The sequence below is a fragment of the Lynx canadensis genome, chromosome B1 (assembly GCF_007474595.2).
Source record: "Lynx canadensis isolate LIC74 chromosome B1, mLynCan4.pri.v2, whole genome shotgun sequence".
NCBI classification, from domain to species: Eukaryota; Metazoa; Chordata; class Mammalia; order Carnivora; family Felidae; genus Lynx; species Lynx canadensis.
This window is the reverse complement of record NC_044306.2, coordinates 35929518-35948518: the sequence shown is the minus strand read 5'-3', so window position 1 is coordinate 35948518 and position 19001 is coordinate 35929518.

Genomic DNA, 19001 nt, shown 5'->3' with positions numbered 1-19001 from the left:
AAGCACATGACTCATACACGTGTATGACTCATCTGAAACATAGATGCCATCCTCAATCTGTCAGAAAAATTGGGACATTTGGCTATTTGGTTAAGAATTTAAATTTTTTATCAAAATTAATGGGTGAGTAAATTTTATAACCTAAAAATCATAATAAAACCATTAAATAAGTAGAAAAATGGGTGAAAATTAAATTCATCCTGGGGTGGCGAAGACTAAGCATGAAGAGTAAGACTGAGAAAATGTTCTACATGCAAATTGAAGTGTGCGCAGGTCAAAATCCCTGTTTTAAACAAACAGGCCAATGACACATTAGAATAAAATAAGTATATAATTAAACAACCCTTTTAACATTATTTATAGAGCTCATCTATAAAAAGGAAAGAAAACAACCAGTTAAAAATAGCCACACTGGCTTAGTGGCTTAGTCAGTTAAGCGTCTGACTCTTGGTCTCAGCTTGGGTCTTGATCTTCACTGGGTGTAAACCTGCTTAAAAAAATTAAAGGATGTACATCACTACATAAAAATAAAAATGGCCATTAAATATTTTTAATAATAATAGTGCCATAACATGATCATTCTCAATCACTACTGATAGAATAAATTGATTAAAGTAAAACAAAACACACACACACCAGAAATGTTCTGGAAAGTTAAGTTGACAATATGTAACAAGAATTTGACTTCTAAGACTGTGTCCTAAATAATCAGAGATACAGGAAAAGACTTATGAGCAATATTTTTATTGAAGTGTTACAAAACAAAAAATTGGAAATAACCTTAATGTCCACTAACTGGGGACTAGTTTAAAACATACAGTGTACCTTACAAGGTGGATGATTTAAGATCAATGGCATAGGAAAGGCTCAAAATATAATCTTAAATTTTAAAAATCAGAGAAGACTGGAAGAGTAATAAGTAAGGAATTCTATAAAAGTTTTTGAAAGGAATATATACATAGAAAAAAAGACTGGAAGGAATTCTTTTAAATGTTAACAGTGACTATCTCTGGGTGGTAGAATTGTGGTAATTTCAGTGTTCATCTTTATACAGTTCTGATTTTTCAGATGTAATATACTGACCATGTTCCACCTATATAATTAGAAATTTAAAGAAACTAAGCTTATTTCTAAAAGAGTAGTCCTCCAGTGTTCCAGAAAGGGAGAAAGGGAGAGGGCCCTCTGTCTAAAAGCACTTCTGAAACCTCCCGGATGCTTCCTCCTTCAGCACTGAACAGACTAACGGAGGCTTTAACCTGGGCTGACAGCAGGATTATTTATACCAGTGGCTACACTGCTGCTCACTCACCTGAAGGGAGCTTCCTGCTGGATCCCCTCCTGCCCTAAACAAATCAGACCCCACAAGCCAAGCCTCACTGTCTGCACTTATCCATGTAAATTAGCTCGATTTGATGTTCATAATTGCTCTCCTCAACTGCCACATGCACGCACACACACACACCTGCTGTCTCCTCAGATGTGGTTGGCAACCACGGAGCTGTCACCAGCGCTGACCTTTGCTACACAAACCCTCATCCGGTCCCACTATCAGGCTCACACGCACCCAGCTCCTTGCACTGCTATGTACCCTCACACTGCCCTGCCTGGAACACCATCCCCCTCCCTTCTGCCAATCCACACCCTACCCCGAGTGTAAGTGGCCCTGCGGTTCCTAGCCCAATCTATGAAGTCCTGCTCTGTGCCAGTACGGTGCACCAGGGACAGAAATGGATAAGGCCCACACTCACTACCCGTAAGGAGCTCAGCATCTAGTGCAGCAGACACACAGACGAAGAGATCATTTTGAATCCAACAACGAGGGTGCTATGAAGGAGCTGGATGTTGGATGCTAAATGATCATGGAGGACTTCCTGGAAGAAGTGGTGCCTGACCTGAGTCTAGAAGGCCATATAGCAGTCAGCCAGGCAAAGGGAGTGGGAGAGAGTCTAGAAGAAGGAACAGACTAAATGAAAGCCTAGAGTAGGAAGCAACAGAAGCTACAGGACACCCCAAACTGAAAGTTGGTGTTCAGGGAACAAGAAACGGGAGGAAAGGATCAAAGGAAGGAATGATGCTGGAGAGCCAAACAAGGACCCGGTGATAAAGCATGTGGTCCGGTGAGCTGAACTGAAGAGCTGGGTGTGGCCCAGGATTTCCAGCAAGCCCTGTCTCTCCCTGTTTAGCCCCCACTGGTCTGCCCAAGAGCACATCTTGGGCCTGGCTCAAGAAAAACAACTCTGTCTGGCAGGATTAACTGGTCACTGCTGTGTCAGCCACCCTGACTGTGACCTCCACATACCTCCCTTGTTTCCAGATTACCGATGCCTGGCCTGGGTTCTCACACATCGTGGCCACATGTGGGAGGTTGCCAGTGGTGGTCCTCTACCTGATCCAGGTCGTCCTCACCTGGGCCCTCTCCAATCAGGCTTGCATCCCCACCCTCCTCTGAAACAGTGCTCATCAATGTCACCAATGACCTCCACATTGCAAAATGCAAGGTTCACTTTCCAGTCCTCACCAGCAGCATCCAGCACAATGCTGACCACACATCAGCATTTTCCCTGATTCACGTCTCCCAAGCCCTCCAGGACACAGCCCTCCCGTTCTTATGGATCCTCACTCAACCTCCTTTTCTGGTTCCTCCTCATCCAGGTCCTATCTTAGGGCTCAGTGCATGGTCTCTTTTCTAAGGTCTTAATACTGTCTTTCAGATGACCTAACTCCTGAACTCTTACTCCTATATCCAAATACTTGAGGTCCTATGTGAAATTCCACGTGGACATCTAATACTCACCTTAAATTTAACATATGCAAAACTGTGCTCTCCATCTTCCCCAGCCCCCCGCCCCCCCCCCGCCCCGAGAACATATTAACTAAAGGCTTTCCCATCTTAGTTGCTAGCAACTCCATCCTTCCCATTGCTTGGATCAAAAACCTTCTAGAAGAAAATATAGTAGAGAAGGATACAAAATGTACTAACCATAAAGGAAATACCCATAACATTACAAATAAGAACTTCTGTTCTTAAAAAAAAAATCATTGGAGCTCCTGGCTGGCTCAGTCAGTTAAGCGTCTGACTTCTGCTCAGGTCATGATCTCATAGTTTGTGAGTTCGAGCCCCATGTCGTGCTCTGTGCTGACAGCTCAGAGCCTGGAGCCTGCTTCAGATTCTGTGTCTCCCTTTCTCTCTGCCCCTCCCCTGCTCGTGCTCTGTCTCTCTCTGTAATAAATAAATGTTTTTAAAATTTTTTAATAAAATAAAAAAAATTTTTAAGTCATTAAGAAAGTGAAAGGCAATCTAGATTGGGAAGTAATATGTGCATTGTATATAATCAGCAAAGGACTTGTGCCCAGAATACACTTTTTAAAAAAGTCCCCAATACCAAGAAAAGAAAGACAGGCCACCCATTTTTTTTAATGGGCAAAAGACATGAACAAACATTTTACAAAAATAAATATATACAAATGGCCAATAAAAACCTGCCTAATTTTATCAGTCATCAGGGAAATGCAAATTAAAAGTACAATGAGACATTGCTGTATACCCAGAAGAATTGCTAAAATGGAAACACACAGACCATACCAAATGCGAATGATGATGTGGAATAACTGGAACACTCATACATTGTTGGTATGGGAGTAAGTTGGTACAAACGCTGTAAAACTGCTTAACAGGATCTATTAAAACTAAATGTATTTGCATATCCTATAACCTAGAAATTCCATTTTTTAGTATACCCTCAGCAAAAATGCCTATGTATGCAGCAAATGCCACATACAAGAATATGCACAGCATTATTATTTGTAGTAGCAAAAACCTGGAAACAGTCCAAAATGTCCATCAACATTATATAGGATAAGAAACTGTGGTGTAGTCACACAACACAATACAACAATGAGGGAGAGTGAATTATCACTACCTACAATATCGTGAATAAATGGCATCACTTCAAGAGAGGACAGCAGACAAAAAAGAGTACATTCTATGTGATGGCATTTATATAAAGAATTAAAGCAGACAAAACTAACCTAAGGTATTCTAATTCAGATGTATGGAACTTTGGGAAAGGACATGAGATGCCTGACTGCTGACAAGTGGTCAATTATTGGATGCAGATGGTGGTTACACACATGTGTTCACTTGGCCAGAGTTTATCAGCTTCATTCAGGGTCCTTAGAAGTAAAACATGAGATGGGGCTTCTGTGGAGCTGGATTATGGAGGGTGCTCTTGGGAGGAGCATGAGGAAAGCAGGTATGGCAGGGAGGGAACGCTCTCAACTGGGCACCAGCTTCAGCAGGATCCACAGAGAGTACAGGGGTGGGGGTGGGGAGAATTGCACCACAGATTTATTTTCACTGTGAGGCAAGGGGGTTGGCCTTTTGTCCCCAGCACCAGTCAATCATCAGCTGAGAGAGGAGAGGGTGTAACTATCCAGGTGCAGGGTCTCCACTGGCTAAGGTCAATGCTTTATTGATTATTGTCATCTTCTCTAGCCCCACCACACACACACACACACACACACACACACACACACACACGAATTCCACAAGACATTGGTCTGCTTTGTGTCTCTAGCACCTAGATCCACATGGGGTTCTTTGGGCACAGGGTGGACCTAACACAGTACTTGGTGGAATGAATGAGCCTCTCCCTCAGACTGCTCTTGGGATGATGCACAGAATCTGGCCCTCCCACATTGCTCATCTGGCAAGGACCCTCCCTGTCTCTGGATTCCCACCCTAGAGGCCACATGCTGCATCAGGCATCACTTAGTGTCAGCCATTCAGTTTGCTGTCCTGGAAAGTGCACAGCTTCTTGGGTCACCCCTTGAGCACGAGGTTCTAGGAGAGCATGGAGCACAGTTTAGACATCTCTTTTACTCCTCACAGTGCTGGGCACGGAGTAGGAGCCCAATAAGTACTGGTGGGAAGGCTACAAATGTCATTAAAATTAAATTCAGAAGGTAGCTTCTGCACTAACTTTAAAAGAGCTAATGAAGGTATATCATCTTCAGCCCCAAAGAGAACCCAGGAGATGTCAACAAAATTTCCCCTTTGACTAACCAGCAAGCAAGTTATCAGTAGAAAGTAATGGTAATAAACTGCCTGCAGATCATTCTGGTTTTAAAAGTCCATCCGGTGCTCACACCATGCTGGCCGGAGATAATCAGTGATGTGCAGCCAAGGTGAGAGGTCACCCCCAGCTCTCAGGGCAGGTAGAGATGCCATCCCGCTTGCCATGATGGATGGCAGCAACCTTCAGCTTCTAATTGCTCCCAAAGAATTCATGTATGATTCAAGCCCCAAATCACACACATGGGGAGAAGAAGGACAAAAGCCAAGCCAAGAGGTTCAGTCAGCAAAATTGGAATCACTTGAGAAATGGAGGAGGAAGAATCCCCCATCGTTGCTGCCCTATAAAAGCCTAAGTGATGTATTTTCTTCCCCCAGTTGACTTTTTTAAGTGTCTCTCTCATAAGCCATTAATAACTAATTTCACAATCGCTGCATCATGTGATAGTCATAAAATACTGCCTGCACTTTTCCCAGCAAATTTTAGTATTGAGCCAATAATTGAATCCAAATTATCTATTAAGTTAATTCTTTAGTAGACAATATTTTACACTTGAAGTCATTTTTCACAAGTATTCTGGAATGAAGTAATTGTGGAATTAGCAATGACTTTTTCCCCCCTCCTGAGCAAGTAAAAATAAAACTGCTGGGTTCAGCCTGGAGGGTGTCAAGCTGTTATGAATTTTGTTTATATGCTTCCTCTTCCTAGTTAGGACCAGCTCTGTGTCCCCAGAAATCACCAGGCAGACAACTGGACATGGCTACTATTTAGTCCGTTTCTTATCTGGAGCCATCCTGGGACAGTCCCATGTCACCCTCCTCAGTTAAACTCTGGCTTTTAATACTCATCCTTTTTGTCTTTTAAGACAGATTCAGAGTGAATGTGGCAAATCCAGGCAACCCACACTTCCCTTTTCTGAGATCCAACCTCCCATCCACAGGGATGGACCGCTCCGGCCATGCTTTGTGCAAGTGACCAGGTCCTACCCCTTCACATTGCCCCACTGCTGCCACACAGATTGTAACAGGGTGGACACTGACTCTGTGTAGGCAATCAGACTGTCTCCTATAAGAATTTGAATTCAGGTCAAACAGGCACCATCCAGTCTCTGTTGGTCCCTTGAAATAAGAAAGTGACATTTCCATGCACTTTGCACAGGATCTTTGCTTCACAACCCCCAAATCCTCATGAGTCTGGGAGGATTGGGAAGAGATGAGAACAAGAACAAGAGGGAGAAGGAGAGTGAAGAGAGACAGAGAATGAGGGGAACCCACACATTAGAGGACGTGAGGTCCCTGAGGGGGAGGGACAGGCAGGGGGCCCAAACTCCATTCAAGGAGTCAGGGTTCCATGAGATCTTTCATTTTCATGCAGCCCAAATAAAATTTGGCTTTTTGGGTCCTGTTTTTTTTTATGAGGATACATTGAAAAAAAAAACACAACTCACATATCTGAACACCAAAAGGCCCAAAGATGACCCATAGCTCCTGACTGAAGTTGTTCTTAAGAATTAAGGGAAAAGGAGGCTGCTGCGCCTAACAGTACCAGCAGCATTTCTAAACATGCTTTTAACAATTTCTCTTCTGAGTCCCCCACATCGGGGTTGCTGCTCAGACATCTCTCCACCTCTTCCTCCTTAGCTCTCTACCAAATGCTTCCAGAAGACATCTGTGGCACGTCACACCCTCTGTCTTGTGGAAGCCACCACCGTCTCTCCCTTCACCTCCAAACACTCATCTGCAAAACAGTGACTCATCCATGGTCCCACACACAGTGACTGTCACTTACAGGACCTGCTCACAGGCAAGGCACAGGCAAGGTACATTACCATTTAAGAATACTTAGAACTTAACACTCATGTCCCTGTTTAGCTATGATCAAGTCCCCACTTTTTACAGAACTAAGGTAAGTGATTTTCTGTTATAATCAACCAAAAGGGCCTTGCTCCAAAAAAATCTCTAAAAGCTGGCCACGACTCAGCCTTTGTCCCACCCATGGGAAAGAGCATAAGATTTGGGGCCTAATAGACGTGGGTGCACATGTCAGCTTCTTAAAAAAATAAAACAACAAAGCTCACATTTCTCCATTCAGTGTGATGCTGCTGTAGGTTTGGGTAAGCAGCCTTTCCAGAGTTGGGGAAGTCCCCTTCCATTCCTGGTTTCCTGAGAAATTTATTATATTGGTGATAATTGTTATAAATGGGTACTGAACTTCATCATTTTTATTATTCTTTATAAATACGTATTGAACTTCATCAAGTGCTTTTTTGCAAATCTTGAGCTAATTATGTGATTTTTTTTTTCTCATTCGGCCCTTTAATATTGTGAACTGCCAGACTTTCTGCTGTTAAACCACCCCTAGATCTTTCATATAAACCCAACATAATTGTAGCAATTGTATTTATTTATTTATTTATTTATTTATTTATTATTTTAGAGAGAGAGAATGACAGAGAGTGCACAAGCTGGGGAGAGAGGCAGAGGGAGAGAAAGAGAGAGAGAGAGAGAGAGCGTGTCTCAAGCAGGCTCCACACTCAGCACAGAGCTCAACAGGGGGCTCGATCTCATGACCCTGGGTTCATGACCCAAGCTGAAATCAAGAGTTGACCCTCGGGGCGACTGGGTGGCTCAGTCGGTTGGGCATCCGACTTCAGCTCAGGTCATGATCTCGCAGTCTGTGAGTTTGAGCCCTGCGTCGGGCTCTGTGCTGACAGCTCAGAGCCTGTTTCAGATTCTGTGTCTCCCTCTCTCTCTGACCCTCCCCCATTCATGCTCTGTCTCTCTCTGTCTCAAAAATAAATTAACGTTAAAAATTAAAACAAAAAAAGGGTTCACCCTCAACTGACTGAGCCACCCAGGCACCTCACAGTGGTTATTTTTAATATGTACGTTACCGGATTCAGTAGCTACTGCTTTATTTACTGTTTTCATCTATTTGTGCAAGTGAAATGTGCCTCCGGTTTTTTTCTCCATCCTTCTCTGATTTAATAAGAACAATTAAACAACTTCATTAAATGAATCAGACAGCCTTTTCTTCTTTCTTTCTCCTCCTCCTCTTCCTCCCCCTTCCCCTTCCCCTTCCTCCCGTTATTTGTCTCCTTCTTCTTCTTCCCCTTCTCCTTCTTCTACCTCTTCATCTTCCTCTCCTTCTTCCTCTATATTCTAGAACAGCTTCTACAAGATGGGGGTTATTTTTCCATGAATGCTCTGTAGAACTCCACTGGAATGCAGTCTGGGCTCCAGGCTTTAAAGGGAGGGGTTGGTCATGATTTTCTTTATTCATTACTGGTCTGTTCAAGTTTTCTTTTTATTCTTTGCCAAGTTTGGTATTTTTAATTTTCGCAGAGAGCTATCCAATTTATCTAATTTTTCACATTTATGGGTATCTTGTAATATTTGTTCATAATACGATTTCTTATTTTTTTAAAAAAAAAGATCTGTTATGTCTGTCATTTCCCTTTATCCTTCAGTTTTATTTGATTATGTCTTTTTTTTCCTCAAACAGTCTTGTCAGGGGTTTGTGTAATTTTATGAGTCTTTTCAAAAGACCTACATTCAGCTTTGCTAGGCTTCTGTGATTTTTAATCATAATTTGCTCTTCATGTGTTTCTGCCTTTGCACCCAGTGTTTCCTTCTTTTTCTGTAGGCTCACTCTGCCACTACTTCTACAGCCCCTGGAGATGAGTGCTTAGCTCATTTATGTTAAGTCTTCTAATAAATGGCTGTGAGGCTACACATTTTCCCCTATATGCTGCTTTATCTGTGCCCCACAAATTTTGCAATATGGCTTATTTCATTTAGTTCTAAATATTATGCAGCTGACTTTATTAATTCTTCTTTAATCTGCAGGCTTCTTAATATTGCCATTTTTTTAGTTTCCATACATACATGTTTTTTGTTTTTTGTTTTTTGTTTTACTGATTTCAGGTTTTATCATACTATGGTCAGAAAACATCATCTGTATCATGTCGGTCCTTTGGAATTTACTGAGGTTGTTATTGTGCCCTGATTTATGGTGAATTGAATGTTCTACATACAATCAAAATAATGTGCATTTTTTGTTTGTTAAGTGTAGTGCTATGTATGTGTGTGACTATACACACATATTTAAACATAGGCTTAATAGTAAACAAGTTTTTCAACTCTTCTATATATTTATCAAATTTTGTCTGCTTGCTCTATCAACTTATAAGAGGAATATGTTAAAATATCCAACTAAAATGTTGATTTATCTATTTTTCCCTGTGTTGCTGCAGCTATTTTTATAAGTGTATGCATGTGTATCAGTACACACATACATTTGAGGGTGTATTGTAAGTGGGTATGTATTTATCATGATTGTTATACTTTTATGATCTATTTTCCTTACTAAATGGTCCTCTTTTTATTTTCTTATAAATTTTCTTTTGTTCATATTTGCTTACTATATCTTCCTCTACCCCTTTATTTCTAACTTCTTGTTGTGTCTCTTGTAAAAAGTGTATTCCTACATCTTATGTTTTTTAATCCAATTTAAGAGTCCCTGTATTTTTAATTATGAGTTGAATCCATTTATATACCATTGTAAATGGATGTTATAATAAGACTGTGTTTGCCATTTTATTTCGCCTTTTCTATTTTCCTTACTCTTTCTTCCTTCCTCTTTCCCACTGGATAGATAAAATTTTCCTCTGCTAGTTTGAAAGCCCTGCATTCTATTTTTATGGTTCTGGCACTAAGTTCTTCTAGTTATTCAGGCCAAAAATGACATCATCCTTGATGTCGTCTCCGTCTCTCACCTATTCACCAGGATATCCCATTGGTTCTTCCTTCAAAATCTATCCAGAACCTGACCCCTTACTTCTCACCAACTCCACTGACACTACACTGCTCCAAGTCACCACTGTCTCTCATCTGAATCAATGTCATCGCTTCCTAACTGGTCTCCAGTCTTCCATCTTGGCTGCCTAGAACCTACTCTCAATGCCAAAATAGATACTTTTGTTGTTGTTGTTATTGTTGTTAATTTTTTTAAGTTTATTTATTTATTTTGAGAGAGACAAAGACAGCCTGAGCAGGGGAGGGGCAGAGAGAGAGGTAGAGGGAGAATCCCAAGCAGGCTCCACACCATCAGCACAGAGCCCGATGGGTGGCCCAAACCCACACAACTGTGAGATCATGACCTAAGTCAAAACCAAGAGCTGGACACTTAACTGACTGAGCCACCTAGGCACCTCCAGAATGATCTTTTTAAGATGTAAGAGCATGTCACTCTCCTCAAATCCTCCAAAGTCTCATTGTGTCACACAGAGTAAAAGCCACATTTTCACAATGGTCTACAGGGCCACCCCTCTCAGATACCGTCCTCTATCAATCTCCTCTTGGCTCACTCCACTCTGCACATGTTGGTTTCCTTGCTGTTCTTCATACATTCCAGGTGTGTTCCTACTTCAGGGTCTTTGCACTGGCTCTTCCCCCTTCAGAGAACACTCCTCCCCATATATCTACGTAACTACTGCCTTACTTCCTTCGAGACGTGGCATCAAGACTTGAAAAGGAGACCTGGCCCATCCATCTTACTTATGTTGTAACTGTGTCCACCCTGGCACTTCTGGTCTCCTTTATACCACCCCATTTTTGCATAGTACTCACAAACTTGTAGTATTAGTTCATTTGTTATGTTTACTGAGTATTGCCTGTCTTCCCTCACTCCATGAGAACAAGAACTTTTGTATGTTGTGGCCACAAAAATGTGCTGTTCAGATCTCTGCTGTGAGAAGCATAACTGACCAACAGTCTGATCCCTTTGGGATCCACCACTAGGCTCCTGTTGAGGCCACATTTCTCAGGTGCTGCTTCCAGCCAGGAGCTGAGCACTGTGGGTACTAAGGTAGGAAAAATGCAAGACTCTTCCAATAGCTAACTGAGGTTCAAGGGCTTCACATCAGCCAGGCCAAACCAGTCCTGGAATTGTGTTTTAGTCGGAAATTCTTTCCACCCCAAGCCTCCTTCCTTCCCCTCTCCTTCTGCAGGTAATCTGACCTTCATCACAATGTGAAGGCTCTCCCTGACGTCCATGTTCCTTCCCCAGGAAATCTCATCCAATTGCAGCATTTTCTTGCTGGGCCTGGACTGTGTCTATTTTGTTCTCTGCTGTGCTCAAGTGCCTAGTCTTGTAATAGTTGTTAAGTAAGTATCTGTGAAATGCATGTCTAATGAAGGCCAAGTACAAGCCAATGGGGTTCATCTTAGAGACTGCCCCAAAACACCACCTCAACATTCCTTCAGTTAGGGTTTATAATAGGGAAGGTGAAAGTCTGTCCTTTACAGCCTGGTTCTTCTGACAAGTCTGCTAGCTACGTGCTCAACTAGGATGATGAGATCCCAGGGTCTAATCATAACCAATACTTGCATAGTAGTTTAGAACGTGCCAAGTACCTTTACAAACATATTGCCATATGATACCCCATTATCTATTTCAAATTTGGTAAAAATAAATAAATAAATAAGCACAAAGAGGTTGATTGACTTCCCCAAGATCACACCACAGGGCCAGGCTTCAGGTTAGATGTTTGTGCCCCAGGCCCATGATCTTCCCACTAAATCATATGGCCCACACTGAATGAGCCCCAGAGTAGGAGAAGAGTAGGAGTTAGTGACTTCTGGAGAAGTCTAGTTGAGGACTATATAGGCTTACTGCTAAGAGAAAGAGCAGGCCTGGAGAACCCCTTTGGGGAAGGGCCCCATGATCACAGCTCTACAGTGGGGTGTTATTGGTTCGTCCTAGAGTTGTATGACATTGAGGTCCTATACAAGAAGCCATTTCCCTGGGTGCAAGAAGTGTAGGGAAGACTTAGCTAAATAAGAGGGTAAATAGAAAAGAGACACGGAGGGAATGAAGGCTTCAAATCAAGCCTGGGAAGATAAGACTGGACATGGGACAGAGCCTTCTAGAATAAAGAGCTTTCAAAAAAGCCCTCCCCCACCCCCAACTGAACTGAGGTGTCCTCTCTTCCAATCCCATAAACCTAAGAGTACTTTCTTTTATATATATAATATAATATATATATATATATATTATTTTGAGAAAGAGAGAAAGAGAGCATGAGCAGGGGAGAAACAGAGAGAGCACGAGACACAGAATCCGAAGCAGGCTCCAGGCTCTGAGCCGTCAGCACACAGTCTGATGTGGGACTTGAACTCATGAACTATGAGATCATGACCGGAGCCAAAGTTAGATGCCCAACTGACTGAGCCATCCAGGGCCCCCTTGGGAGTACTTTCTATACCTACCATCATGAGGATATTTTTGCACTTAGAACAGTGGAGCAGGAACTGTTCAGATAACTATGGGTACTTTCCTGCAGGAAAAGGGGTGGGGGACAAAGGAGGGACAGACAATACTGATAAGCCCTCACCCCACCCCAAGCATGCAGTATCAGTGCTCCGGTAAGTGACCAACCTGGCATTCAGTCTCTGAACTACTCGAGTGAGGGGCTAGAACCATGACCAGTGGTAGAACAAACCTCTGCTACTAAATGAATGAGCCCTTTCTCTCCTTTGAAGCATTAAATAGAAATTATCAGCCTCTCAAAAAAGAAAAAAAGAAATTACCAGCCTCTCTTCCTGTGCAGGCCAGGATCCCCAACTCCTCAGGCCTGCATGTACTTCCAGCCAGCTCCATAGCCCCAGTGTGCGGGGTGTCATCTACCTGCAGTGTCGCAATGTTGGGGCAAGAGTGGGTTATAGCATATAAGACATTGAGCCCTGAAGCCTTCATAGCACATGGACCAGGGCTGGCCTCTGGTTACAAGTGGCCTCCCCCATTTATTCTAATGTGCCCTACTGCTGTTATCACCTCCCCATTTATTCCAGTGAGCCCTACTGTTATCATTGTCCATGCATGTCATGATGCTGGAAGGGAGGGAGGGAGGGGGGGGGAGGGAGGGTAGGAAAGAGGAAGTGGGGAAGCACAAGAGCTCTAGTTGAATCTCCTCCTCCCTCACCCACCACTAGATGCCACCCCACCATTCATTCACCCATTCATTCATTCAATTAAAATGTATTAGTCATCTACTACATGCCCAGCATACTTTAGTATGTCACCTGCAAACTCTTCTGTCAGAAGAAGTCACCCTCTGCCACTAAGAAGCTTTCTAACTGTGGACCTCAGACCTCCATCTATAAACTAGGGGCCTGGCCAAGGTCCCTGTTAATTCTGACATTCTCGATTATGGCAGGTGAAATTCTGTGGAATAACCCCCACTCAGGCAGCTAGGTCTTTCCTTGACCATCACCCAGGACAAGGACAAACAAACCTCCCTGGAGCTTCTTCCCTGCCTCTAGAGTGTCAAAAACTTGTGTCCCTAAATCACTGAGAGCACTCTGGGGTTTGCCTAAATGACCTGAAGTTTCAAGGATGCCCTCCTTCTTCCTAAACAAGACTCCTTCCGAACTGACAGGGAAGAGGAGGTTGACATTGGAAGGAAACAGGATGACTGGGCAGCAACCTCATGGATGACTGCCTAGGGACAGCCAGGATGGTGACATCCCAGTGTACACCTGCATGGGCAGTTATGTCCAGGACCAGAGGAGTCATCAACATCCCACAGTTTGACATAACATTTCAGGAGCCCAGGATCCTAACTCGAGGCATCCCATGTGGCCGGGGAGTAGGGGAGGGAGAGCACAGCTGGGATACCAGAGTCCTTCCTGCCCTCAGGCGGGCTTGGCTCAGAATCTGGGGCTGTGGGTGGGATGGGGCCATATAGGGCCTGCCCAGAAAGAGCTGGGGAGTGGAACATGCCAGAAAATGCCTCCCAGGGGTGAGACTCACCAGCCAGCCACCTCCCTGCAGAGTTCCCTTGGAGGCCATCACAGCCTGGCTGGATTTTCACCCGGGTCCCCCTTGTCCCACAGCATTCCTTTCCTTAGACTCCTCTGCACTACCGGCAGGCCTCATTCACCCAGGCTGAACCCTGTGTCTTGGCAGCCCTGGTGCCAACTTGCTATCTCTGCCAGCAACAGCTGCACCTTGCGCCAGCCTGCAATCAACTGGCACCGGGTCCCCCTACTGGGTGCCATGGACCTTAGCAACCCCACCTTGTCCCAGCAATGAGAGTCAGAGCCTCGTGTTCCAGATTGGCACCCTGCCCCTGCCCAGGCTGCTCCATCCCTCCCCAGCCTGTATGCCCCTCACCACCCCAGTCCAAATTCTGCCCAAAGGATGTCGGGGCAACCCATGTTCCTGTTTGGGGGAGCCCAGCCAAGCCCCCCAGGGGGCTTGCTCCTGTTCCCTCTCTTAACCTTATTGTGTAGGTCTAACTAGCTAACAACTGCAGTGTAATGAATCCCCCCTTCCAAGCTGCCTGCCCCGCAGCTCCCAGGGAATTATGCACTACTTAAGGGGCAAGTGTCGCTAATAGAAAAACAGTAGATGAACAAGGGCTATTGCAGGCACCTTGCTTCCTTCCCTTAATTTACAGCAAACCTCTGTTTATTGAGCCGGTAACCATATTTGCACACTGACTCATAAGAGGCCCTTCTAGCAGACACTGTATATCTAGCAAATAATTCCCCTTCCACTGAGGTGTGTGCAGAATTCAGCCCAGGCAATTTACAGGGCTGCTCAGGGAGGGGCGTGCAGGGTTCACTTAAGCTGCAGCCCAGACTGCATAGCAGCTGGTGGTGCCCTGCTCTGTGGAGGATCCACCCCTGCAGTGTGGAGTCTAATCTCCACCCATAGGCAACTCCAGGGAGGGCCCGCTGCTCTCACACTGGTTCAGGAAGGGGGAGGTGCAGAGGGAGCACCAGACTTTCTATAGGCTGTCTCCCTGCTAGCACTTCTCCACCTGTCCTCTCACTCTTCCCTCAACCAACTCCATGAAGCAGGCCAGGCAGTGTGATTATGTCCATTTTACAGGTAAGTAAGCAGAGGCCCCAAAACCAGATGGTGAGAGTGGCTCAAGGTCACATAGCTTTCTGTTCAGCGTTTGTTCTGCACCCTAGGAGGACATCTGTGTATTCTTTCTTGTGAAAGGGCAAAGAGAAAAAGTAACAGCTGCCCCCCACTCCCTCCCACTGGCAGGAGATGTGGCAGTGTGTCAGTGCCTGGTTGAGAGAGAGAACTCACCATGAACAGTGAAGATGGGGAGACAAAAGGCATCTGATTGGCATTAGAGTGGTTATTACAGATGAGATTAGAAAGCAGCTTCTCTCCTAGCTTGTCACCCGCAAAACCCTTGAAAGGCAGCTGATAATTAAACCTCATTAACAGGGTAAAAGGATGCCCTCCCTCCACCAGCCCACCCTCTGCACACACGCACAGGGGCACACGTGTACACGCTCGCGCACACACACACGGCTCTCTAGAGGAGAAAAAAAAGGCTCCCAAGTTTGTCCCATGTTCAAGGATATGCCTGTGGGGGGCTATACTCAGATCCAGTCTAGCCCAAAGAGATGCTTTGCTCACAGGTGCCCCCCCAAAGCCAGCCCCAGGCACCCCAAAACCACAGCAGACCAGAGAGGCGGCAGAATGAAACAGAGAGGGCGTGAAACCCGAGTTCAAGTGTCACTTGCTAACTTCATTACCTGGGTGAGTATTAAACTCTCTGAGCTTCAGTTTCTTCAACTATAAAGTGGAAGGTGAGTATAGCAATCATACAGATTTTTTTTTGAAGGATCAGGTGAAATATTAGACATTTAGCACAGTGCCTGGCATATAGCTCGTGCTTAATAACTATTCAACTGTTTCTCCCTCCTCTTCACTCTTCCTTCCCCGCTAAAATATAACAGCTCATTATCTCCAGAAAGCTTTCCCCAAGGTCAAGCTCCCTAGAAATAGACCCCAGCATTCCGAGCCAGGATTCACATGGGAGTGACATCCCAATGGTGTTCTACCTGGAGAAATCTGTAAGGAAGAAGGAGCCGGGGTGAGTGCAGATTTAGGGCAGGCCCAGGAAGGCAACCTCAGCAGGTCCCTCAGGGTCTATTACACATCTGAGATGTCCTGACGGTGAGGCCAGGGAGTAAGGCTTACACTCCTGTTCTCCCCAGTCATGGACAAAGAGCCCAGAGCAAGCGCGTGAGGAGGTATGGTTCCTGGCACTTTGGGAAGCAGCTCTCAAACCCCCTGGGCTACCCTCATCGGGGCAGGCATTGGAAGCTCACTGGAGCCAGGAAGGGACTCACAGAAGCAGTCACTGAATGGGTGTCTGAGGAAATGTGAGCAGAGGGAGTTCCAGCTCCTAGTCAGTTCCAAGCTGCTGGATAGTGCCAGAACTGCGCTACTGAGCACGGCAGGATAAGCCAGGTGGTCCCTAGTATTCAGAGGGCACCTTGTCAAGCATTCATAAAACATCTGCAGACACTCTCTAATCCTCTCCCAGGATTACTTTTCGTGAAGTAAACAGGGCAGATAGCATTACCTTCTTTTATAAAGAAAGTGAGGTCCAGAGAGGTGTGATGAATCACCCAGGGTCACAAAGCTAATTAATAGCAATCTGAATCCAGGTTTCTGGACTCCCAGTGCCGACCTCCTTCCAAAAATAGTGTTCAAACATACACACACATGCACATCATATGTTGCTCATCTATATGAGATTTTGACCACTCTTCAGCAGTAAGGTGCAGGTTGATTTGGAGAGGGGAAGGGTCGAAAGTAGAGTAGTGAGGGCCATGAGGAAGGGTCCTTCCCTCCAGGACGTGCAATTCTCAGCTCCCCGGTGGGAGGTGGACAGAATCCCAGGGAGAACTAATGGGGACTTCACATCCCAGCGTGAAGTTTTCCCATTTATTTGCTCTCCTGCAAACATCAGGATGCTGCGGGAAGATGAACTTGGTCGAAGGGAAAGAATGAGTTGTCTTTGCTGAGCGCCATGTCCTGGGTGCAGATCAGGCAGCATTCATGGCTGCGCTTGACCGTGATTTCCTCAGAGGCAGGGCTGCCATGTCCCCTGTGTGCCTTGGCACATGCATACAGGCCCCCGCGAATGTTTGTTCAAAGAATAAATGAGCACAAGACAGGGAGCAGAGCTCTGTAGCAGGGACCTCAGGAAACAGCGGGCACATCAGTCAGTGTGAGAGGTAAAGACAGGGTCGGCAAAAGAGGGGACACCCTAAGGGATTGGGAGGGGGATGCAAAGGAAAGTAGGAAGATTCCAAAGACATCCTTAGCTACCACAAAATCGTCCCTGCAAGGAGCAGTTCCTGCCAGATACCTTGTACACATGCCAGCTCATTTGTTTATCTCAGAGCCCTCTGGGCCCCGTAAATATGAGAATGTTCCTAAGAGCTCCAGTCTCTGGAGCTTCTCCAGACTTCCCTCCCTGGCCCCCAGAGGGCCAAGCTGGGGCTATCAGCCTGGATGTTCCCCTAATGCTTTGACTCCAGAACCTGGGAGAATGAGCTGATCTGCATCCAGCCAAGAGAGAGTGAGGGGGTGGCAGGAAATGGAGCCTGAACTCCTGCAAAATGTAAAGAAAATGGAAGAGAGTGTCTGTTTCCAGATGGGAGTGAAGTTTGACACATTGCTTATCCTTCCTCAGTGCCAAAGGTTCAAAGCCATGCTGAGAATCGCAGAGCAGTGAGAGGTGGGCTCCCCGCATGCATTTGCTGTCAACCTGGGTGCAGTGGGGACAGTGGCCCATCATCTCCGGGAACTTCTTCTTTTAGCCTGCCTGCCATCCATGCTTTGCTCTGGCCATGGTAGGAAGGGGCAAGGGGCTGAGAGATGCTGCCTCTCAAATGGTCTTCCCTTTACCCCAAATGTTTGCTGCAGAGAGGTGCCAGGCAGGAATGCCAGCTGGGGTGAGGGGCTCTGGAGAGGGACCTAGAGCATCTCCCTCATTTCACTGGGGAAGGAACTGAGGCCTGCAGAGGAGAAGGAGCATGCTCCCAGTCACACACTTACTTCTTCTCCCTACTCCGAGAAGATGTTCTGCCAACGAGAAGCAAGGGTCACAGATGCGATCCAGGCAGGATAGGGTGCTGGCAAAACAGGGGAGCTGTTCTTGCCAACACCTCACACCCAATACTTACCACAGGCCAGATTTGGCAAATTTAATCTCTAGCTCACAATTCCTCATTGTTAGCAGCATATGGGAAAACCCAAGTTTTTCCATGACACTCTCATTAGCCCTTGGGGATTTCGGGAAGAAATAGGAAGGAAACAGACTTTTTCCCCTGATACAAAAACAAACAAATAAACATACACAAACACATAAAAACATAAAAACACAAAAACAATCAAGCTGCAACAGCCAAGAGAGGGTAGAACAAAGGGCCAGGGTGCAGACAACCACCACTGTCCTTGGGGAAGGCTGGCCTCCACCACTCAATGCCCACATTCCTTTCTGTGTCTTGCCTCTTTGACTAGAGGCCCACAAAGAACCCTAGCTGAATGCCGCTCAGCCAGAGCCCCTCCGGGTCCTCCTGGCATGTTCTTGGCAGCTGAGGGGCTTAAAGGGCTGACACTTGGCACGGAATCTCCACAAACATTTCCCTAATTTCCAGAGTGCATCCCAGAGAGGGCCTCAGAGTTGATGCCTGAGGAGCAAGATCATAGTTTTGTTGTTTCCCCAGCCTCTGTATCTCCCGCATGGTCTTTATTTGGGTTACTCCTTGCTGCTCTCAATGAAGATTAGCAACAGAACCCTTAAAAAAAACCCACACACACACACTTATGTGCCTAGCTCCAGAGTCAGCAAGGAGGTGAGGTGGCTGTGGGACACACAGCCCATAGGAACACAGCCTGTAGCAACACACGGCCCATGGGACACATAGCCCATAGGACAAGGAAGGGAGTTCCAGAAGGAGAGAAAGAAGAGATGGCCTGGTGCCAGGAGATCCCCCAGGGCCACTGCCCAATGCCCACCTCTCAGGACTAGGGGCTTCCTCTGCATTATCCCCTTGACAGTAGTGGAGGCAGTGCTTCCTGGAGGGAAAGGAA